The sequence below is a fragment of the Telmatherina bonti genome, assembly GCF_933228915.1.
Source record: "Telmatherina bonti genome assembly, chromosome: 5".
Lineage (NCBI taxonomy): Eukaryota > Metazoa > Chordata > Actinopteri > Atheriniformes > Telmatherinidae > Telmatherina > Telmatherina bonti.
Window position 1 is genome coordinate 21,665,505 of NC_136623.1, and position 26,404 is coordinate 21,691,908.

A 26,404-nucleotide genomic window follows, 5' to 3' on the forward strand; every position below is an offset into this window, starting at 1 on the left:
TGTTTATCTTCCTTGACCATCACCTCTGATTATTAGCAAGTATCTAACAAACTGAAATATCTGCCCATTAAGCATGAAAATAAATCATTTTAAACAAAGTTTAAGAGACTAAATATGAACTACTTACTACTTTTAATCTCTGTTAAAAAATACAATAAATCAGGTCATAAAAAACACAAGAAGAAATTCTGGCATCTTGCAAGTGTGTTCATGTTAAAACAGTCTTCATTGCTAATTTGTGCTGCATAATGTAACCATAAACATTCCCTTATTGTACCCAGACATTTGAACCAAGTCTTAACCTTCAAAAATCCCATTGTACATATGGAGACAACATTTCTGTCCCCTGAAGGAGGTTTGTAGACATTATGTAGCAAAAACAAGAGCACACACAGAGAAATGTGCAGTGTAATACATGCAGAGGGGATGAAGTGACAGCTGAGTGCTGTGACAAATTGCCATGCTGTATGATAGGAAAGCTCTTCATATCTCCTTCCCCTGCCATTTATTCTCTGCCATTCATCTTCTGTGTTTTTCTGTTTGCAACAGTAAAACACCCAATTTTTGGGGGGGCGGGGGTGTTCTCAGCCCTTTTTGATAGACAACAGTCTGGTTTAACTTTACATAACATTTAGAGCTGTTGTGAGAAAACAGGATATTCCTATAAAATAACAGTGTGAAAATTCCCTGTTCTTCATGGACATCCTGAGAATCCGATTGCTAAACTAACTGCTCTGGTCCTATCAAAATACTTGAAATTCCAGGAGCAGTGGGAAGCTGGAAATCCAGTCTGTCCTCGCTCTCTAATCTTTTTCCTATCTGTTTCTTTGACCACTGCTGGATTGTACACGCCACACTTCACTTCTCTGCAATAACACCACGCCGTGCTGACAACACAGCAGAAACTTGTCTATATTTCTCTTTTCACCTTTCCCACAGCATAGGCAGAGCTTGGCACTTCTACCATTCTACCAAACACTGGTCTTTGACAGATGCTAAACTGGAAGAATTCCATCACAGATACACAAACACATCTTTCTTCACAAACTGATGTCAAAATGCTTTCTGATGGATTTCAACTGCTTCCCCTGGATGCTGTCAGATTACAGGGAATGTAGAAGTAGTAAACATCAGCATTTCAAGCAGCTGCAGAAATTATTTATATGCACGTACGTTGAATAAAAGCAAGCACACATTCTGGTTCTCACTGCTGTTTCTGAGCAAAGCATCTTAACTCACCGTTTTTCTAATCAGGCATGGCAGAGGACACCTAAGGTCTCCTCTGTGCTCACGCCAGCCTCGGGCTCTGCTTCTGTGTGTGTGATTTGCATGTGTGTGAGTGTGTCAGTTAAGTTTAGGTTTCTTTGAAGTCTCTTTTTAAAAGCCTGGCTCCATGTGGCATTAAACAGACATATAATACTGCATCCCTCCATCACCACACTCTCCCTAATCCGTTAACACATCACGCTCCCTCCATCTTTCTTTTATGTCTCCATTCTGAGCATCCTGCACGTTCTTTCCCAGCCACCCCACCCCCACTCCCCTATTCCTCTCTTAGTGATGTTGTCTTTCAAGATGGGTTGCCATCACTACTTCCCTACAAGAACACAATTTCCTCCTTCACATCCTTCTGTGTGTCTTTCTTCATCTTCCCCTCCTCTCATCCTCTCTAAAGACTTAATCCCTCTTTAGAGATTGCGCAACCACCGTTTCTCATAACCACTTGGTGAAACTCAGCAAGAGGATCCAGAGTTTGACTTGCTTCACAATTTATGACCAAGACTGTGGAGCCTCCCAAATGGGGATTTTATGTTTATGTGTATCAAAGAAAATTAGGGGGGAGGGAGGGAAATAGTATTTGTGTGAGTGCACATGAAAGAGGAGGATTTGTGTGTTTGTGCTACAAAGTCATATAATAAGGAACTGACGTAATTTATGTGTTTAAATTCTCACTCAAACATAAATTTCTTTTATGTCTTTTTTTATTTTACAAAACATAACTGCCACTTATTTTAGCCTTATTCTTTCTGAAGCATCTTTAACAAGACAACCAGCAGTGGTGCGATTCAAGTTTGCAAGATGTCCTTGGGTCATATGAACTTGATAAGCTCATTGGTTTCCAAGACAACACTGAGTGGAGTGTTGATTTTCTGAGCAGTCGCAGTTTCTTTGAATTGGAGCAGAACAAGGCACAGCCTAATATAAGGGGAGCGAAATGGAACAAGGTGGCCTGAAGCTGCATCTCTGTGGTATAGCTGACATACACAACTGAATGTGGCAAAACAGCTGAAATCACTTTATATCAGATCATAACCTTGATTGCGAAACAGAATGATCCCACAGAGGAAATAGAACAAGACAAAGATTGTGGCAGGATGTGGGAGAGTGACATGCGAGCCTTATGTTCACATGACAGGGAAAGAGACAGATAATGTTATGATAGTAGGAGATACAAGATAACATAATATAATAGGAAATATTTTCACGTATGCTTTATCACGACTGAATAGTAGTATAAAAATACAACAATACTAACTCAATACATCTTTACCACTGCTTTCCAGTGTGGTTTTAATACTGCAAATGGCAAATAAACTGAACTGTATAAGTCAGTGATCATTAAACCAAACAGAATCTTTTACTCCCTGAAACTAAATTTAAAAACAATGACTGACATCAATCATTTCCAATCAGGCAAGCTTGTGGATTTGCTTGTGTTAGCTTTATTCTAACAACCCAAAAATATATTTTAATTTGATGTGAAAAATGTAAATTTCCAGAAGCACTGTGTGTAACTTTGATTAAAATTGTACTGTTGATTGTACAGAATTACGTTCAAACAATGTTGCTTAAGGTCCTAAAATAGGAAAGTTTAAACTATATCCTGCATTTATATTCATTCATTCATTTTCCGAACCGCTTATTCCAATTCAGGGTCGCAGGGAAGCTGGAGCCTATCCCAGCCGGCTTTGGGCGACAGGCAGGGTACACCCTGGACAGCTCGCCAGTCCATCGCAGGGCCACACACAGAGAGACGAACAACCACACTCATGCTCACACTCACTCCTAGGGGCAATTCAGAGTGACCAATTAACCTAACATGCATGTCTTTGGATGGTGGGAGGAAGCCGGAGTACCCGGAGAGAACCCACGCATACACGGGGAGAACATGCAAACTCCACACAGAAAGGCCACTGACCAAACCAGCCAAGGATCGAACCAGCAACCTTCTTGCTGTGAGGCCACAGCGCTAACCACTGCTCCACCGTGCAGCCCCCTGCATTTATATACACAAATAAAAAGCTATTCTTTTATTTTCTTTTACATCAGTATTTCCATAACACTGACTCTGTTGTGGCTTAGCCAACATTACTAACTATCATAAGGATTTTGCAAAATCTTTATGATAATTACATAAAAGATCCTGTCTGAACCACAGCACACAACACAGCAGCTGAAATTGCACATAAAACCAGAACAACATCAAGTGGGGGATCCTCTGGACATCCTCTAAATGTAAAGACCGAAAAACTATAAAACACTTAATAAATAAGAAGCATTGATTAGTTTTCAATCGATTTGGTTCATTTCAGTGACAAGGTATCTACATGCCCCCAATCAGCTTCTCTAGTCAAGCTAATGCCAAATTCCAATTTCTAAAATAAGAAGTTAATGTGAAAGAAAAAGAAAAAAATAAATTCCACAGATTGATCTCTTTGCAGTAACATTGATTTTGATAGCCCTAATAAAAGCTAAAGATTTGATGTTTATGTGATTGGACACATTTATAAATGTTGGCAACGTAATTAAGCCATAATAATTGTTATAATCATATAATCATGATTATTTCTTTGACAATCGTACCAAGACCATCTGTAATTATGACATCTGTATTCACAGTGAAAAAAAAAATACCAAGAAAATTTATCTCATTATTTTAAAACAAGTAAGAGATTCAAACATGACTTTAGTTTATACAAAGTAATAATAAAAAATAATAAAGAACTAATGGTCAAAACAATCAATGCAGCACAGTTCTTTTGCTGCATTGGTCAATACCATTTTGGATAGCTAAGTGCAAAAAAATGGTAGAGAGTAAAACAGACAGAATTGCCAACGGCAGCGTAAAAGTCCCAGCTGAAATTGATTACCAATGCAAAACTTGGCTCAGGAGCAAAGTGGAATTACACACTTCAATCTCCAATCACTGGGGCATTTTTGGCCAAAATCAATACACATTACTGTCACAGCTGGTGTTCCTATAATGGCTGGAGAGAGGGCAGATGCCTGTCCACACCAGAAAACCAGACATACACACAGGAACACAGTGAATCCATGGTAAATAAATGACTAATAACAACAGAGATGAAGCCACATGAACCGCTACTTTATGCCTCTTAAATTTGTCTGATGCCAGTGTGCATTTTTATTCATCATGTGGCTTCAACGTCAAACATCCAATGGTTGAGACGGACACAAGTAACACACCCTCATATATTGTGTTAATTAGTGTTGACACATGCTCACATAATTACACCATGATTGAATCATTACAGCAAGAGCTTGAACTATTTGACCCTGCAGGTTTCTGTGTTTGGTGTTGTCTGTTTCACAGCTGCTCCATTCTACTTCTCTTACAGCTGCTACTCTTTTACTGTTTCTAAGACAACTCTTGCCAACCAGGCAGGATTTACAGAGGCCTGGCATCACACCAGGGTTTTCCTGCTTACTAACCACTTTAACAGTCTTGGCTGACTTTGCCAGAACATAAAAAAGGTGAGAAATGTTGAGCACATTACACTATGATTTTATTTATCATTTAAGATTTTCTTCCCAATTGCAACCTTGCTAGTTTGTCCCTATTAAAGTATTCTTACAGCAATATTAATAGCTGTGTTTATAGAAGTGAGATTACCTTTTAACCTGAACATGACATTTTTGCATAATTTTACCCTTGTAGCAATATATAATTTATAAAAGCACCAAATGTTTTCCAAAGCATGAAATAATTAGTGGTCTTTGCAACATAAAAATCAATTTGCAGTATGTGTTCACTTAAGATTGGATCCAAGAACGCATGCAAATGGAAAACATATAAACATTGCTAAACTTCAAATTTGGTCCTGGCACCTCATTGTATTAAAATAATCTGTATTGTACTGTTGCTAATATCCACATTTTTACAATAATAAATGACAGGAAAAAACTGAGTTTTGAAGGGTAACTTGCAAACATTTAAAACATGACCCAAATGTACACATGCCCTGGAACAAACACAGCAGTTTAAACATGACTTAAGATTTGAAAAACATGTTCGCTGTTATGGTTCTCTGGAAAATTAATCTCTGACCCTGTTATTTAGTTGGTGTTACATGACCGTACGAATATTATTAGGGTTTTATTTAAAATGCATCAGTAAAAAGATACAGTACACAGCCGGTTTCACTTTTCTGCTTAATATGGTTGAAATTTCTTCTTCAGCATATCACCTCCCCATGATTAATTTTTCTATTTTTAAGCATCATTCATACATGGCACCTAAATACAGTGAGGTAATAATAAAAATAATAATATTAGTTACAACAACAGCAACAAGAAGAAGAAGAAGAAGAAGAAGAAGAAGAAGAAGAAGAATTGACCATGTATGCAGCCAAAAACTTTACTTTTGCTTAGCTTTATTTGTTTTTATGTCTCTTGTGTTGTTTTTTTGTTTTATTGTAAATCACTTTGTGGTTTTTATCTTTAAAGGTACTATATAAACAAACATTCAAAGCTGGGGTACGCAATCATGCTCGTTTTTTTTTTTTTTACTCTGGGTGAAGTGGCTCCTCGTCCTGATAGTAGTCTATACATTTTGTAATCATGAACAATAATAAATATAGTTAGACCCGTCAGTTTACTGTAAATCTGTAAAAACTCTGACCAATCAAAACGTTCGGACCGAAATGGAGTTGTTCATTTCTTATATTTTGTAAGCTTTGTCTCCTGGCTCCCCTCTTCCCCCTCCTGCAGTGCATACCTGATATCCACACCCTGCATATAAATAGCATGTTAGGATAAAAATACAAAGTAGTGAAGAAGAAACTCGGAAGATAAACATGTCTGAGAAAATGCAGGAAGGATTTCTTCCGACCCAGATAAATTTATTTGCCTCCTCCCGCTAAACAGCCGAGAAAGAGAAAATCGTTGGTGGAAAAAGCTGCAACTAAAAAAGTCTTGGATCATACAAAGAGCAAAACCAGAGGGGGAGGGGCCAAGACAGTGTGCCACTTTCAAATCTTCAACAGGCTCTTACAGCATACCGTGTAATGTTTGTTTTTAGAGACAACATAATTCGGCCATAAGTAATCTTGATCAGATCACTTGAATGAATGGTAAATGGTAAATGGACTTGTACTTCTATAGCGCTTTTCTAGTCATACAGACGACTCAAAGCGCTTTACACTACTTGTCACATTCACCCATTCACACACACACTCACTCAACACACTCATACCCCGATAGGCACATCGGGGGGCAATTTGGGGTTCAGTGTCAAGCCCTAGGACACTTCGGCATTTCAGGGGAAGCCTGGAATCGATCCCTCAACTTACCAGTTGAAGGACAACTGCTCTTCCTCCTGAGCTACAGCCGCCCATGAATGAATGAATGAATGAATGAATGAATAAATAAATCAATTTCAAAACACTCTAAATACATAACATAAGACCCATACACACAGATACATAGCATAAGGTTTCCAGATTTCCCAGCATTGCTCATACTTGTTCATGTAGGTACTAGCACCAGTTATGAAAAGTCTTTAGCCATTCCTTCAGATATTTATCCCACACTTATGTTGATTATGTTGAAATATCGAAACACCTCAAAGTGCACACTCAACAGCATGCATTATTAAGCTCCCTTATAAACTTTGTAACAATAATCCAACAGTATAGTCACATATTATATGCAAAACAACAATAGATTGTTGCAAATCAACAACATCAAGCTGCTTGTGTGGTACACCATCAAGCCACAGAATAAAAAATAAGACAAACTGTAACCAACAGCAGGCATTGTCCCCCAATTTCAGCCTTCAACAGGCTCTTATAGCATACTGATTTTCATCTAATTCATTAATATTCACTACCAATTTATATACTGAACCTTGGGCTTTATAAAACTACATACAGATGACAGGAGCTAATAGAGCAAACCATACCACAACACAACATATATGCTCACAACACTAAGCACATTGGCAAACGCTATATGCTTAGCTGTGTTGTTGTACTGTGTTGTGTCTTACATATACTTCCTGCCACTCTCTGTTAAAGGTTGCATATTTCATATTTTTCTGACAATTTCATATGGGTGTCAGAGGTAAACAACATAGTTTTGAAAGTTTTGAACCCCAAAATCAGCCTTGGTCCTTAATTTCAGCAATTCCAAAAGTTGCATTAGTGAGCTCCACCATGTATGACATACTTCCGCGTCTGAAGCTTTAAATGTTCATAAGCATTGCTTGTCCACGCATTATTAGATTAAACAAAGGCAGCATCCACAAGCAAGGCGGGCAGTTATTTCACTTCATGAAGTCACAAAGGGAAAGATGTCAGGATCACCTGTGAGACATCTTTTATTAAAAAAAATCACTTCAGCTTATATTAGTAGAGAACAACAAGACCATTATCTATGAAGTTAGATATTATCTAATACTATCATGCAGTGTACATGGGCTGTAAATTATGAACAGTGTGTGATTAAAATGGTAATTTCCTACTTGTTTTTTTTTTTTTTCCTGAACATGATTAGTTACTACAACAATCCAATGTCCCCACCAAATAAACCTATGACTACTATTACTTCAAGTATAACAAAGGTGATATTTAGTCGATCTTCCATCCCTGCATGTAAACACAAGCCTATTGCTGAAAAACATCCTAAGGGGAATATTGCGATGAATGCACAACCTCTTCTCCGTCTGAAGATGTTGCCTCACGTTACAGCCAATAGATTTTATAGTCCTACCTTTCCAAGTGGCTCACTGGATCTCTGGTCAGATGTTCAGGGAGCTCCACCAGCAGAGAGGGCAGAGCCTCAGGGATCCCACGTCCTCTTTTGCTTGTCACTCAAACATGCTCCTTGAATAGACAAGAAAGATAGACATAAAATGAACAGATGAGTCTCTGAGTTATTAAGTATGAGCTCTTCTTGGTGTGTGCATCATCACAATCAAACATGTTTGAACAATGGACTTTGGAAAATGGCCAGTCATTTATAAATTCACAAACAAACTCTAACTTTAGGTATTGTGTAATAAATTCATCACGCTCATCCTTCCAAAGGTCAAACCCAACCAAAGACATTCTGCCAGCTTTGAAGCAGGATAAAAAAGAATGCAAAGCAGATGACGGAGGATTGTTGGGCAGACGGAAATGGGGATGGACAACTGACGAATTCCCAGAACTGCTCACTTCACTCGATTAATCTGCTATTTTTGAAAAATCCACAGAGATGAGATGAGAGTGAAAATGACTCAGAGTGGGCTTATGTGTATGTCTGTCCTTCAATCTGGCCCTTGGCCTACTTTAAAGCCAAGTCATCATCCTGGTCCACTAGGACTTCATATTAGTACATACATTATGTGACTGTATTAAGTTGTATTACAACAAAAATCATACAATAAATCTATTCATGTCATCCCACCCACTCCTGCTACGTGACAGTGAGGAGGTGGTACTGCAGTGCAGGTATGTATCAGTTTAAGAAGGATCCTGCTCACCAAAAGTGTCGCTTGCCTCCTGAGTGAGTCATCATTTCTCATCTCCTCCATACTTCTCTCTCCCTCTCCTTAACATGCGTAACTGTCTTTATTCTGCACCTATTTTCTTCCCAAATCTTTACAAAGTTTGAGTAGAACGTAATCTATCAGCAAATTGAAAGCAGGACAAGAGAGGGCTTCTATCGTCACCTGATTCCCCTGACAGTCACAAAATCTACAAAACCACACACAACAAAGCAGTGCAAACTGCAAATCATATCTGTCTTAGTAGTGCAAACCTCTTCCTCTGCTTGGGCTTTCCACCTGCTTCATACATACCACCTTCTACATACTACTGCTATGAGCTCTATATGCTACAACAACCACAAAAGTCAGAAGACAACAGGCAGATACATAAGTGCCTTTCAGTTGTGTCTTAGAGGTATAAAAAAAAAATGTCTTTGTGAACCTACCATGTCTTCCTCTCAATTTGCATCTGTTACAACCTTACTTCCCCGGCTCAGGGGCATACCAACGACAGATCAACAGAATGATTTGATCATAAAATGATTTCAAAAGGACTTGTTAACAGAATGAGGAAGGAAACTGAGCACAGATGTCTGAGAGAATAAGAGTGGAGGACCACAAAAACAGGGGTGAGACTGAAACAGAACTTGTTATCTCCCTAACCTGTCCGAGTACTTGGGGGGGCCCACACTATGTCACGCATAGGGAAGTGGCCTGGATTCAGTACAAATGATGAATAACAGGTTAATACAATGTAAAACTTTATTTTTGACTAGTGAATCCCAAACTGGGAAACACAAGTAATTTGTTAAACTCAAGTGGATATACCCAGACAAATGTAGACCAATGCTACTTATCGTGCCACTTCTTGCAGAGCAAGTGTCAAACAGAAAAGCATCACTTCATCATTTGCAGCTGCCTCACCATGTGAACTCTGAAACAAAGTAAAGGCCTTTGTTTGAAGCAGGGTTTCTAAAACTGCCACAAACAATGTTGTCTGTAAACAAAGTCAAAGTATGTGGGGCTTTAAAATTGAGCGTCCGTTCCATTTATTGAAGCTACTGCCACAAAAAAAAAAGAGACATGCTACAGAGGACCGTGTGTTGGCTGACCACAGTTGCTGCATGGACAGTCAGATCTTTTCAAATAAGGAAATAGTTGCAGGCAGAATAATGTTTATAGTTAGCATTGTGAAAATCATTCAGTCTGTTAGTTTGCATTCATGTTCAATAAAGTGGCAATTTTAGAACTGTCTAAACAGTGGGTTTTGTTAGTGCAACATGACATTACACAGGCAAACACTGCACTGGTACAAATATCTGGAAAGGAGAGTAAGAAATTAAAACTGCAACTTCTTCTCTGATGCAGGTTAAGAGAAAAGGTGTTTTGGGGAACAAACACACGCTTTCAACAATCAATTGTGATTTTTTTTTTTTTTTTAAACAGATGATTTAAGCATTGACTCAGCACATCCTAAAAAATGTACAAACCAATGTCACAAATACTTCACTATAGCCAAAGAGAGTTGGGTATCACCAATAATTTCCTGATTTAATGCACAGTGCACAATTTTGCTTGTACGCTGATTATGCTGGTGCACACAATAGAGCTTGGCTAACAACTTAACAACTTTTGCACCATTTTAACAAGTTTTCAGACCTCTCTAGGGACTCTGTATAAAAAGTAACTAGCAACAAATCTAGTGACCTTTTCTGGTTTTATTGGTGACTTTTGGTGACTGATGTTAAAAGGCATGCTTCGTTTACTCTTCTCAGGGAGTTAGAGGACCCTCCCCCACCCAAACACACTCACACAGCAGCCAAATCAAATTTATTAATCAAGATTTATTAATTATTAATTACAGTACCAGTCAAAATTTGGACACAGTTTCACATTAGATTGAAGAGGAAACTGTCCAAAATTTTGACTGAAAGTGTAGTAAGTATTTAAGCACAGGCCCCGGTACCTGGGCTGCCTGTCTTTGGAACCAGGGTGTGTGCTGGCTTGTACTGGGAGGCCGTCCTAGGTGCCTGGTCCTCCTAGGCTTTGGGGGGAGCCTCTGGCTTGGGGACATAGGTTAGCCTTAGGTACCTGTGGTCTGCCTCTTGGGGGCCTGGCAGCTGTCATCCCTGACCTCCTGTGGCCTGCACTTCATGGCTACGGGGCACTTTGGCTAAAGTCTTCCTCTGCTGCCTTCTGGATGGACACATAGTCGCCACTGTGGTGCGCTGGCTGGGATAAGTCTCTGGGGTGGCGACTGGTCCCTAAGCCCCCCTGGTCTTCTCATCTTTGTGGGGGCCTGGTCAGACTTACAGAGTCACTAATCACTATTATCACTGATATTTTGCTCCCACATTTACTAACCTGAATGCTTATCCAGCTGCTGTGTCGTCCTATGACTTTAATCACCAACTACAGTTATGTTCATGTTTTCTTCTCTGTGTTGATGATGTTGTAGTGATTAATGATTTTTTTCCCCAAATTGTCTGCCATTAAAAGTCTCCTTTCAGGTGTAGCAGCTGGTTATCTGGTTTTCTGTTTAGACTGAACATCGCATATTGTTCTCTCACTCTTTGCTTTCTTTCTCTCTGCTGTTTATGTTCTCCTTTCTTTTTCCACCAACCCTCTTGTGAGGTTCAGCATTTATATATAACATTTATATATAAATTCAGAAATAGTACAAGTTAAAAGTAAAGAATAAGACTTTACTATAAAGAATAAGAATTATACTTAAATTATGAAGAGAGGCCTGATATTCATAAAGTGCCCCATGGCAAAGCAAATTTGTTCCACATAACGCAGCAGCCAGACCACTCGTCTGCTTGCTGGACAAAATGAGTTAAAAATATCATGTATGTATGCATGTATGTATGTATGTATGTATGCATGTATGTATGCATGTATGTATGCATGTATGTATGTATGCATGTATGTATGCATGTATGTATGCATGTATGTGTGTATGTATGATTGTCAATAATTACACTACAGACCTGACATTCCGTGACAAAACTGTGAAAGCTCTTAATTCCCAGCACCAGAGGATTCAGGACGCAAGAGATTTAGTTAAAACAGTCAAGCTAAGAATTCAAAGATAGAGCATTTATAGGCAAGAAATCAGGATAATGTACCACTGAATGTATACAAATGGAAGTTACTGTGAATTGTGTGATGATTTATCTCACCTTCCAATCTAGAAACTCTGACATTCTAGTCCTGCTTTCTGTCTATTCACCTGAAGGCTAATTTTAATGAGATATTGTTCCCTCTGTCTTTAGAAGGAAAGTTGCACCACGCAGCTTTAAATTCATCCTTTGAACTTGTTACCTTTACACTGATAAATTCTGAAAGGGGCAACGGTACAGGTTGTCCATAGTATGGTCTGTATTTTAATGTGGATCACAATTTTGGTTCAGCAAAATAAAGGTTTATTTATCACCATTGGAAATAAACAAACCTGTGTAAGGTACTCTTGAAATTGATGAAAACAAAAAGTTTTTTGCCTACTACATACGATGTCACTACTGAACACGTACATTGTGATGACGATGCTCAAACAAATATTGTTCATCCCTAACATTGACTTTTAGGATGGAGGTCTTGTGAAAAATCTTAGCCCGTAGGTGAAGTGGGTGGATGCACACTTTCTATTGTGCTTTCTTGCATATATTCATATTTTCACTGTTACATTCAATTATCTGCCCTCGCAGTCATTTGGTTAAATTAGATGCTACATTTTCAAACTATTTTACCAGATGATGTTCAGAAAGGAAATTTACTGGGAGTCAAGGCTGAAAAATTTTCACACAAAGTCCAAAACAAATCTTAAAGACTTTTGTATCCTCACATCCAACTTCTGAGGAAAATCTCAGGAGCATTTCAAGATGGCAGTGGATGCATGAATACAGATCCCTTTATACAGTGATTTAGCTTTGTTTTTAATCCAAATTTGGGGGGAAAAAAATATTAGTGTTTTGTACTACAGTTACCCTGAGATTAGGTAATAATTAATATAGAAACACAAACAGCTGGTGCATCCCTAATGCACTGTCTTTGCTATCACTTCCTTTAGTTCTCCTCCATGCCTCTCTTCCCTCCAGCTGAGACTAGTTGTGCACCCAAGCTGAAACTGGAGCATGGTAGCCAAAAGGCTGGGCCTTAATCATCCCACTGAGTTCTTGTTTCTGTCTCTTTCCTTGCAAGAAATTCCTCGTTACTAATCCATAACATGTAACATGTCTTCTCTCCTACGCAGGCCTCTTTCCATACAGCCAGGTCAACGTAGTTCCTGTCGTAAATCGAAAACACCAGTGACAGTGGCAGAACAACAAATGCAGAGGTGAGGAGGGGCTCACTGGCAGACAAGTGAAAAAATCTCAGCGAGCGAGCTCAAGTTCTTTCTGCATGCTGAAATCTTGTGGAAAGGCTTATGTTTGTTTGAAGACACTTTACACCTTGTGTATTAAGCTTGGCAAGCAAGTGGAAGGGCAATGAGGCTTCAAAGCGGGACTGGAACTGAACAAGGTTGAGAGACTCTGAAGTAATTTTTGTTCTGGACAATTTGAAAGTTAGTGTGCGTTGAACAAAAACTGGTAAATAGTCAAATCAGTCTTTCGCAATTCCCTGAGCTCAGTGTAAACACCCTGTGGCCAACCATTAAATCTCTCTTTCTGAAGACTAGCAGGGAAAAAGGCAGAGGAAAAAGCCCCTTCTCTTAAGTCTGTGTAATTGCTTTCTTCAAGCAAATGTTCATTTGTGTGCGTGTGTGTGTATGCCTGTGTTTGGTTCACAGCCAGGGTTTCTGTATGTGTTATGTGACTCTGTTTGTAGCATATGCTCTAACAGAGGGAGTCCAAAGATGACATCTTTGGTCTTACCAACAACAAACAAAACTGTGCCAATCCTGGGCCAACTGCACCTTCCCTCCTCCTCCTCATTCTCCTCCTCCTCCTTCAACCTCCTGCTCTGTCAAACACCTCATATGTCCAATGGTGTGGGTAAGGAAAGTCCTGGATTTCTCCAGCAGTCTGTGCGTGTACAAACACCAAATCCAAGCTAAAAAGAGACTAGAGGAAAGGCAACAAATGATGACAATAACCCTATCACAGGCAACCGTAGTCATAGCTCAACATTTTCTGACAGCTTTCCAGGGGAAGCCCAGGGAGGAAAACAGGAATGCCAGGAATAGATCTTGTAGAAAATAGGTATGAAGCAGCTGTTTTTGCCTCCTTTGACACATCACAATGTCACACTTATCTTGGATGAAACAGCTCACACAACAAGCCTGTTTAGCTTAACATGTGCTGGGAACTAGGTCCCGGTCCATTTCTATATATTTTGTATGTAAGAGCAGAGGGAGGAAGAGGATGAACGGGGGAACAAAGCACAGAGAGAAAGGACAGATGAAAGAGGTGAATAAGAGTCAAAAAGACAGAGATCTGCTTCCTGTTTATAGAGGACACAGGAAACAGAACAGCAGGCCACTAGACCACTGTTAACAAGCATAGCTGTAACAACAATACATGCACAACACACAGATACACTCACTACCTTCCCTCCTCTGTGTCCTGAGTGATTACGTGGGCAAGATTTAGCTGAAACCCCACTTATCTCTCTGTGTCCCTTGCTGACATCAGGACACTTGTGATTTGTTTTTGGTCTCTTTACTGGCCAGCAGTCATGTTAACAAGATCAAACTTTGGTGCATGCCTGCCCTCAGCCGTGTCTTCAACTGGCCCCGGCAGCATTCCCAATTCAGGTCAAACTTCAAAGTAATTTTATGCTGTGTGCAATCCTCTTTACTTGTGGATTTGTGGGAAAGGTAAACATATTTCAATTCCAAAAACCTTTTTTTTTTAGCTGCACACACTGAAATAACAATCAAAACTTACTTTCCACATATAATTTAGTAAAATTTGACAAATGATAAAAATATAGTAGAACGTCTTTGGAATAACTTCTAGATAAAAACTGCTGAACTATTTAAAAATGGAATGAACAATGAAGTGACAGTAATATAAAATACTGCAATGTACATACAGTAGAGTTCAAGATACTAGAGAAGTAAATTAAAAAATAATTCCACAATGGGCCCTCTTGTCTTAACAAAGAGCTTCAGTTTTATGATGCATTTAAAATTTCCCTACACACACACACACACACACACACACCTATACACTCAAAAACACACTGCAACAAAGTTCTGTGTCAATAGATAAATAACTCAACTCCAAATAAGCTGGACTGTATTTATTTTTGGCTGAATAAAATTGAAAGAATTTATCAAGTTGTGCTTTTACAGACCACTTTTGGCATCTGGAACAACCACAAAAACTCACAATTATTCCAAACTTTCGGCTTCTAACTAACCTCACTTATATCTGACACAAGCATGTGCAAGTGAGCACAGCAGTTCCAGAGATGGACGCATGGGAATGGGGAAAACCTACACAGAAACTGGGTTTTAACAGATTTGTTGTTACTTCTCGGCAGTATACCAGTCTAAACAGAAAATTTTGTTGTTGTCATGATAGGATTTGGCTTATAATCCAATACTAGTTTAAGTAGCCCAAAGATTTGATGTACAGCACATCGGGAAGCACTTTGTTCACTGCATGCAGCAAAGCACCTGTGTTATTGAGATGCTAAGTGGTGAAAATGTATGTAGAAAGTTAAGAAGGTGAAGTTCCAGCAAACAATGACAACTATTCACATACAAATGTATATTCCTATACACACATCTATCTATCTATCTATCTATACATCCATCCATATATATATATATATATATATGCACATACATACATATATATATGTATACATATATGTATATATACATATATATATGTATACATATATATATGTAACCTGCAATATTGCAATATTTGCACCAATTAATTTGAACCAATTTGTCTCTACGAGCCTAGTGAATATGTTAAAATCTGAAAAAGGGATATCAAAAATACTCAATACTCAACACCACATTGGCTGCAGCAAAATGTGCCATCAATAACTGGACAGCATTTAAATTCACATACAATTCTGAAGATGAATACACATTCCACATACACACATTTCCTAACAAAGCTAGTACCTATCAATATTTCACTTAAGCAGCTCCATCATGAGATCAATAGACCATGACCCTACACACAAACACACACATACATCCCTTGTCACACTACATGAACTTCAATAAGCTTTCATTGTGGGCTCTAAATTCTCAGCAATAACTTGGATTTAGTGACTGCAGGTAAAATACTCTGAGCTCCACGCATGACTTAACTTGCCATTCTCTCTCAAAATCTAGTCTTTTTAAGTAATCACACAGACTTTTATTTCGTTTTCTGTCCTATTATGACTCCATAGACGCAATGCTTTAAGACTAGCTCCACACAGAGCCCTATATTATTTTTATTTGATGTTTTTTTCCCTCCCATTTCTTACTAAACTAAAACAAAGATTAGAAAAGATTAGATCTGAAATAACCAAGAAATTATGTGGTGCAGGTATCTGAAATTCAAGTTATAAGCACAGGCTAACTTCAATTTCAATGTTATCAACATGTTTTAGTCAGGCTTGTTCTCAAAAATACAGGGTCAGTATGCTTCTGTTATCACTCGCCAGCCTGTGGAGCTGTAGCTTTTTTGACCCTTATCCCCACCTCTGGCAGATTACACCATACCATATACATTCCCAAGATACATGAGCTCAAAGCATCTGACATTACTGGCCTGGAGAAGTACAGTTTCTGATGGGCTAGCATAAACACACCCACACTTACTCAGAAAAACAATGAATATGTTGTTTTGCAGTCCATCAGCCAAGACTAACTGTTGATATGGCTGTCAGTGTGACTGGGCCAGAACAGCACTACTCTCAGGGTCCTTCGACACACAAACACACAGGCACTCAGAGTAGCAGACTGGTAGCAGATAAGAGCTGGAGATGAATGGTGTGGAAGATGTATGCTGTAACTTTGTCAGGCTAAGCTGAAGGCAGATAGTGTGCGGTGAAATGAAGGCAAAGAAGAGAAATGCTTAGTTGGGTCCGCCCTTTCTGTCCGAACTCCCAAACGGTTCTCATCTTTCCCTTATACGTTTCTGTTTGTGATAAAAATTTAGCCATCATTTCACCTTTGATGGTGGGATCCCGAGATTTTACACATTTATAGACCTAATTAGAAAGCAATTCTGGCCCAGTTAGAAAAAGTTGATATGAAATTACATGACCGTGTTGCTCATCTGCTATAATGGAAGTTTTGAAATCAATCAAATAAAGTGGTGAAATCTAAACATACTGGAGCAAAAACTTTAAATTGAATGTTTTTCGATTTTATGTCCTATGAACTCTTCTGTTTGTTTGCCATTGTTATGATACCGGGCTTGATCACGAGACTACAGAAGCCACTGAGCAGAAAGGCTGGACCAAATGCTGAAGATAAATATTCACACAAAGATTTGTAATGCCTAACTTAGTCAAGTCAAAACAGCCTAAACTCAAAACACTTTAATGAGTAATCCTTAAATACTAAAGAAATTCAAATGACAGGTACTGTATACATTTAGCCTCAATACAGTACAGTAGATAATGAGAATAGATCATAACTGAAGCCTTTTCAGTAGAGCAAGTAACACAAGATACACATCAGTCAGAGACTCATTCCCTTTTCTGCCAGGCTCTTGGCAAGAGTCAAGATTATCTCCTTTGACAAGCGGCATTTTTCAGAATGACTTTTTGACAGCCAGAGATTTTCTCACAAGATCGTTTCTGCAGTTGAGACGTTGGGAAATGTTCTGATTTGGTTTTCAGTTGTCATGAATTAGTTTTTTTGTGGCAGCAAGACACATTACACATGCGATATGAAACTCATGCAAGTTAAACTGAGCCAACCAAAAACTTGCAGGCCTACTATACAGACTGAAACATCCCACGCTTTATAAAGCAGGAAATGGATACCAGCTCAGACATGGCGTACAATCTAATGAGAACCGTTCATCTCCTTATGAGCTAAAACCTTTCTAGCTTCTGGGGTTAAATTCATATTGCTTTCCAGACTCTCTGCATGCATAGAATAGCATCAAAATTTCTATGCCACAATTGTCACAGGAAGAAAACTGTCAAGAAATTTGGCTTAAGGGCTAAAGAAGTTATTGTCTAAAAAAAAAACAAAGTTACATCAGGTCAAGTAACATGAAATCTACCAAAAAAAACCTTTTATATTTTAAAATACTGTAAATGAACATGTTACACTGGCACTCTATCAAAAATACACATACTATACACACACACCCACGTGGAAGTCATTGAAAAAGACACAAAAGCAATCATTCTCAGGTAGCTTGAGGAGAGATGTGTGTGATTGTGTGTCACAACTGGATCCTCACGAGTCAGCAGAAATTGGTAATATTCTGCTTCCCCCTCTGGTGACTGGGGGATGGGAAAGAAGCATGACTGTGACCATGGAAACCAAGGATTTTCTTTTCTTCCTGCAATTAGTATATCAGGCTAAAACAGATGCTGTGTGCAACATATGGACCTAAATGAACAGCCCACACAGTTACAAACATGGTATTGTTAAAACTTAGCTGAAAACGATGTATAATGTTACTTAATGCTGCATTGCTAGGCCGCAACATGAGCAAATCCCACGGTGATGTTCTCCAATTACTTAACATGAAAATAGCTCTCGTCAGCTAATTTGCTGGAGAGCAACTAATCAATTAATTATGTGACTTTTGTGGTTAACAGAATACAATAACGTTGCGAACCGTAAAAGTGAAACAATGAGTTGAGAGAAGCAATAAAGCTGAAACTGGAAAAAACTGGCAGACTTAGCCAACAGTTCTTGAGTTTATAATATAAAACAAAAAACAACAAACAACTACAAGTATACAGGGTAAGTTGGACAAACTTCATTAATAGCAAATATCTATATTAAACCTGCTCATGTTTTTTTTTTTATATTTCTGTTTAGAGAATTAGAAAATCTGAATAAAATTGGCAATAAGCCATAAATGCTTGAAATACTGGGTAAATATCACAAAAATAGAAAAACTCTTCAACTCCATCTGGTACTATGTATTCGATATTTTAAGCAGCAGTTTCTTTCTGTATAGGGAGGAAGTTGAAGAAGATTTGTGCTAAACTGTCACATAATCCAAATATCTCTAGAGTGAAATGCTTGTATTTTTGTCTTACATTTTGTGATTCCATCTCTATTCAACAGCACAGGGACACAGGAAACCCAATTGGGAACAGAAATAGACCATTAATTCCTTCTCAGAGAAGAACCATTGCAGAAAACAAAAAGACTGCAGCTATGAGTTGAAATAAACCTCTGCTGAATACTGCTGTAAATCCTATTTCCTTATCATTAAGCCAGCAGAAACACTGTGTTCATCCAGCTGAGACACACTGAGTGCGACAGCCTCTGAATCATCAGCAGCGCCTTGATATGCAGTTAAAATATACTGTGCCATAGCTGAGAATTGCAGCACCTTTTGCCTTCAAAACTACAATATTTCTGCTTAAAGTATTTATGAGGAGTCAAAGTACGGTGAACAAGGTTGGGATGTTTGGTAACTGAATAACTCGGGCACTGATCACACTTTTCCCGCTCTGTTCGAAAATGCAATAGTCACACCGTCAATCAATCATTGCAAACAATTAACACATATGCTAGAGACACGTATGCACACATGCAAGGTTTATGGGTTTTTGTTGGCCTTTAGCTGGTTCCAGTCTGTGATCAGAGAGCAGAGAGCTGGCAGGACTCCCTGGTGGCACTGGCTGACCCACTTCTATGCAACTCTATCCCTAATGTGACCTGCTGGAGAGCAAGAGGGCACAAGCAAGCACAAGCACACATTCACACATGTACACACACATTAAACAAAATTTAACAGTCTTTAGATCCTAGCCAGAAAAAAAGCTCTTAAGTTCTGGCAATGATTTTCTCATTCTCTTTTCTGTCTCATCCTACTATTTTCTGTTTCTCTCATTTTGTCGGAAGATTGGCCATTTAGGTCTCCCCTATCTGATCTTGTTAAATAACCAATCAACATCCGGAGAGACTTTCTGTAAAGAGCTGCCTGTTATAGAGTAAATGAGATAATAGTACAGACAAGATAAACATCGTAACAAACAAACAACACATCAAAGCTCACTTTTTTTTTAAATAAAGAAGCACAAGCAAACATTCTTAAGTAAAATGCAGCATAGATCTGAAAGTTGGCTCATTCATGACCGTCGAAAAAATTTCAGATGTTGTCAATGTACAATATTCAAAATAAATAAGGACGATGAAATATGATTATTATTTACATACAAACACAAGTGAACATGCTCAGTCTTATCCCGAGAAGAGCATTCATCCATGTCCATCGCAGGGGCATACAGCCAAACAATTGGAATCTACTGAACATTGTAGTAATTTATGGAGCACATTACAATGATATTTGCTGACAAACAAAAAATATAAATTTGGGGTTAAAAATAAATTTAAAAAAAAAAAGAAAAAAAAGAAACATAGCCCAAAAGCTAAGGTATAGACCTCCGTTTGTACAGTGGGCTACCTGTACCGTTGCACCCCTAGACACTACATCCCACAGCTTGTCAAATAAAAGGTTGTCTCTCCTGCTACCAATACTGGACAGATTCTGGTGAAAACCAAAGTAAGAACAGAAGCCCCAGAACTGAAAACATTGACTGAATTGACCAGATTACACTTACTTTTTTCTTGAACATTCCTTAAAGAAAATAAAAACTCAGCTCTTGGGGATATGGAACAAGTATGAGTGTTTGTGACACTAACCTTAACCTTCAGAAATTCATGCTTGTCATTACCTGTCACCACAGCCTGTAGTATGCAGTTTAATGTTCCTCCTTCCTGTAGCAGCTTAATACAGTGTACTGAGAGTAATAATACATACACAGTTATGTCTTGTTTTAGCAGGTCTAGCAGTATTTAACAATACATGTTCATTCTTGCTAACGCCACTGTAAAAAATGGTGTATGTATGCCAAATATGAGAGCAACCAGGCAAGATTATTAAAAACAAAGCCTGGCTTTGCTGAGTTCTCTTAATTTTACACATCAGGACAATTGGAGCGTTCGAAAAACTATTAGCATAAAACTGGGGGCACTTATATTATCAGTTACGGGAATAAGCCAATTATCTTCCCGACTTTCTATAACTAAAGAACAGAAATTTTATGTGACAGAAAGGTTTTTTTTGTTTGTTTGTTTAACGGTTTTCTTTGTTTTGTTTTGTTTTTTTCAAGGTCAAACAAATATCACACAGAGCAGACTACACAATCAACCAGGGTACACAGGGAATTTTTTTTTCTTTTGCGTTTCTCTGTAGTGCTTTTTGTTACCATGCATCTGAATGAAACTGGTTACATGGCTATGAGAGCAAGCACAGCTGGTTAAAACCGTTTTGCTCAGTTTCAGTGTAGGTGTTTCTGGTCTCCATCTCCCTCTAGGCATCAAGTCAACATAAAACGCACATATACGTGACATTATCTCTGTGTGAAGAATCGTGTTGTTGTAAGGTCATGCTTTAAAGGATTAATTATAAGTGCAGATGAAGAGGTTTGCTGTAATCAGGAAAGGGACCAAATATGTTTCCTACTGATATGTCTGTCTGTGTTTAAAACGTTGCAAGCATGACTGATACTATTTATCGATGATGTATTCAATAAATCTCAATTTTCATGACTAAATTATTTAAATGCTTAGGCCAATGCATTTAATTGTGGATTTGTCAGTGAACAATTCACAATTTCCTGGTACACCACTGTTTCACACTGTAGACTTCCACTACAACCTTAGCAGTTTGGTGCTATATTTAGCAACTTTTTTGGATGTCTTTAACCACTTCAAAGAAAAATGAGTATCACTTTTTGTGGTCTTATTAAAGACTTTTGATGAGAAACATGAAACGATGTATAGTATAGTCTTCTGTTAGCTGTTACCGGCAGCTACGTAAGGCCCTCCCTCGTTCAAAAGAAGAAAAAAAGATTTACACAGTCTGTGCTTCTCACGCAGCATTCAGCTTCAAGCTGCAGTCAGAGCAGGAGGTGATCGCCTCTACAACATGACCAGCCTGAAGCCAAAACACAGTCTTGTTTACTTTCAGACATTAATGTGTTGAGTGTTGACAAAAATTTGTCAAAGACATTAAAAGAACTGTAACATGTTGTAGCTGGTAGTTAAATTAATTAAAATTACATTTTAATTTTAGGTATGTTCAGTTTTGGCCAGAGATATTTTTAATATTTTTTCTACTGATTCTAATCAAAACTTATTTAAATGTATTGTTCCAGACATTAATAGAGCCTGTGTTAACAATATTAATATCTGTGTCTATTGTTTGATTTAGTCATCCACCAAAATCATCTGGAATAAAAACTATTTCGTTTTTGTGACAAATAATATTATGCAATTAAAATCCAATTAATCTAGATTATTACCAATTACAAAGCCTAAAATGAATTAGAATAATGTTTTAATTGAGTCTCACCCATGTTATATAAATCATGATTTGTAGTTTCATATATATCATGTTTTATAGTTTAACCTATAAAACATTAATTCATATAAAACACCAATAAGAAACATTTATATAATTCATGTTTTATCAACACATGATTGCTAAAAGAACTTTTATTATTAAGTAAATCCACTCAAATCAAAGAATTCACATTTAAACAATCTTTAAATTGGACTTACAGTGAAAGTTTTCCATAACGGACAGGTGCTTGTCATCCAGACCAATACTGTGCCTGTTATTATGATTGCTTTCTGGATTTCTTTTGCAAATTCCCCATTTTTGAAAAAATATTTGCAGGTGTTGGTTGTTGCTGCATATCCTTGCTTTTCCCTTTAAGGCAGCAATCTCTTTGTAATGTTTCACCTGATGACACCCCAAATGCAAGGTTGCAGGTAAATGTGACAGCACGTGCCACGTCTGGAAACATCAGCCTTGAATTTTGGGCATGTCGCTGTTCTGGGATTTTCCAATGTTAATGATGCCAAATTGCTAATATATGCTGAATGTTAGCACAACAGTGACTCACATCCAGCTGTGTCTTCACCTACCAACTCAAAACAACAGATTCCTGTGTCTGTTTGTGGATTGCTTGGGACAGAAAAAAAGGAGGAGGATTTTTTCTGTGGTATTGGATGGTGTTTAGACAGAAATGCTCGCAGACACTGATCCCTTTACCTTTAACAGGAATGGTGAATAATTCTGATGCAAATATCAGTATTGCACAGCCAAACACTGTTGTAAATAAAGTATGTTAATTAGCCAAGTTCAAAGTTCCTTGTATTTATTATGGGGTGGCTGCTTCACTTATAAGTGCAGCATGCAGTGGAAGAATAGTTCAACTTTTCATGTCGCAAGTTTGACCAACAATATCTGATAAGTGACTGTTTCTACAATCACACACATCAGGCTGACAGTCAAGCATTTAAATGTTTTGTCCATGTTAATCCAACCTTTTTGTGTTTATCCATGTTTGGAGAATGTCCTGCAGTCATTTTTACCATCAGAACCAAATTTGATCAAATCTTACAGTCTATAAAATTGCCCCTTAGTACAGACTGGTCTACAAAGCTTTTGATTGCCAACTATGAGGACACTGGTATCAGAAATGGTTATCTCAATGGCAATGTGGGCATCTACTCTGCTGTTAAGAAGCACCATCTATGATCTACTGAACACTTTCTTTATCACATTTCTAGCCACTTGCCATTCATGTCACAAGGTTTTCACTACATTTCTAGGATAGAAAAAGACAAAAACTGCAACAAGTACAATTATTTTGTGCGATCTGCTGCAACAAAATGCAAAGCTGCAACTCATATAAGTATACTGCTATCCTGCAAATGTCAAGTCTCAGTGGCCACGCATGCACTGGCCTAATGTTTCACTGTCTATTTGTATGAGCAATAGCAAAGTAACAAAGCAGGGTGCCTTAAGTTTTGGGGGGACACACAGATTGGTATAAGTTCCTATTGTATGTGTCTGTTTATGTGCATGTGTGTTTGCATGTGTGCCTGATCCGGCCATAGTCTGGAAGGAGGAACAATGGCATTCCTGTGCTCAGAGCTCCAGGTGGCTGTGGAAACCCAATCCTAAACCAAGGCTTGCTGGCACACAGAGTGCCGAGAACGCCGAATGCTGCTGCCTCCCTCCGGAGACATGGGTCAGAATAGAGCTATTGTTCCAAACCAGCTCGGAGCAATAAATGCACTACAGCCACACTCGATGACAAACACCAATACATGCACAAACAGACTGGATATGAGAGATCCTGACCTTTAACTGCTCCACTGTCAATATTATACACCAAGTACTATGATCAATGACAATTAAAAGCACAAAAATCTTCAGAATTTATCGAGAATACATTTATTACAGTCCAAGAAATTATATCATAACAAATAAAACCACCTGCATAACCACTGCATTAAGAAAAGAATCAATCTGTTACTTATCTGTTATGTGAAAAAGCTAAAAGCACTATGATGTACCCATCATTTAATTCTATACGTGTAAGACCTTCATTTATGTCAATGACATCAGGAGACGTGAAAACTAATTTTTCTGTTCTTCAAATGTATATCAATAAGTTAAAACCAAAATGTTCCCACTTTACATAAATCTCAAATTAGCCATTCCAGCAGCACATCTGCTGTGGCCTGACACACACACACACACAGGGCAGGAAACACATCTACAGACTCCGTGGCCTTGAAATGAGGAACATGATTCATTTCCTTTCAATGCTGGATAGTCATACTTTTAACACGGGGCTGTGTTCAAACATACAGCTCTGAGGAAAGACAGCGAACATGAGACTCCCATGTCAGGGGAGATGCATGTGGTGGTGGTCAGATCCTGTAACTCACAGAGTGTAACCTATACAAATTTACAACAACAGCCATCACCTTTCACAATACGGATCCCCTCTGTCAAATTAGTTCCTCTTGTAGGAGGTTTAGCTGTGCCGTAATGGTACTCCTGGTTGAAAATGATCAAAGACTCCAGTTCATGTTCAGCAATGTACCAATCCTGCTGACATTACAAATGTACCACAGCAGCATTTCTATCGCACTTATACACACACTCACACATCCATAGGATTAATAGCATGCATCACTACTCTCTCTCCTTTTGAGGAGCATGACGGATTATTTTAATTGCTTTCCTGTCAATCATATGTCCTCATCGTGTGCAATGCAACTGCAACTATTGCTAAACTGATAGGGAATTTATTTTCTTATCACTTCTGATAATTACAGCATTGTTAATGCATGATCTCTCAAGCAACATTATTCTCTCATCTTTCACTCACTCAAGTTTCTGTTACACACACACACACACACACAGACACACGGACACGCGTAAAAGTCAGGCCCCAAATGTTTCAATCAAGCCCTATAAAATGTTCCCTATTACATCAAATTACTAAAAATGTGATTAAAGTCTGTTCTTGGGTAAACATCTGAAGCCCAACAAGGAGAAAGAGGCTCGTCCTGGTCGGTAGTTTTGTCTGTTTTGTCAAGTTAGGCTGAGTCATCTGACCTCTAACAGACACAGAAGACAGAACAGCCACCAAAGCAGAGGTTGAATCTAATCTCATCTTTCCAAGTTATGATGCAATATTTAAGGTCTCAATTTTTCTCGGAAAAAAAGAGGAGGTATCCACCAAGAACATTTTTACACTCCATTGTAAGCGTTTGTCAACTTTGAACAGACTGCTTTTTCATCCCTTTGCATGGTGACGAAATTGTAGTTAGTTTATCTGATCACTGACAGTAATTTCAATAAACTGTTAGGAAAAGTCTCTGCAGTTAAATGCGGCAACTGTGACATAGTATTAACTTGGCAGAAGCCCAGTCGCCGCAAACCAGCAGTCAAGGTTGGAGGCTGTCGTTAAAAAGTATATAGAAGCATAGTTGTCGACAAGGCGCTCTGGATCATATAAAGAATTTAAGTTTGGTGTTGAAACAGCAAGTGCTGGCACACTAACTGGGTGATAAAGTGGAATACGGTTGTTTTAAATGGTGAGTCGCATCACATCCCGGTTGCTTGGCTGCTTCTGTCAACAAGAACCCTTCTGCCATAGCGTCAGTCTGCTGCTGCTAGATACCGTTACTGGCTCTCTGGCCAGAGGCAAACCAGCGGTTCACTATGACGTCAAAACACAACAATAACAAAAGGGTTCTCAAATATATGGTTCGCTTACCTGGAGTGAAGGGTCACCTCAATGAGCCACTGTGGCGCAGAAGACCGCAGGCTAGCCTAGAGACAGAGAACTGACGCCGATACGGTACAAAGTAACACGGCTAAGTTAGCGGGCTAGCTAGCTTAGCGAGCTAACGAGGGGGAGAGAGTGGCTCCCTCTGTGCCGTCGAGATAAACCAGTTACCTAAAAAAACACACACACAAGCCGGGGTGATTCTCATGTGAAATGCCGCAACAAAAGCACCGTCCAGTCTTTGAAAGCGTAAACAGAGAATACATCCGTATAACAAGAGCGTGGATGTGACTGTTTGAGTCTGTAGTAAGGTACTGCGGTGCGAGCTGTCTCTCCGAGCGGACGTGCTGCCTC

At 38.6% G+C, this 26,404-nt stretch overlaps 1 protein-coding gene across 1 annotated transcript in view; it reads right to left on the minus strand.

The window, feature by feature from the left end:
* The window catches only part of galnt1 (UDP-N-acetyl-alpha-D-galactosamine:polypeptide N-acetylgalactosaminyltransferase 1), a 46,172-nt gene extending 19,768 nt beyond the window's left edge, over nt 1–26,404 (minus strand). The window contains exons 1-2 of the mRNA XM_079241409.1: nt 26,039–26,404; nt 8,014–8,126 (exon numbers count right to left, since the gene is read on the minus strand). The gene's annotated coding sequence lies outside the window, so the exon portion shown is untranslated. The remainder of the gene's footprint in view (nt 1–8,013; nt 8,127–26,038) is intronic.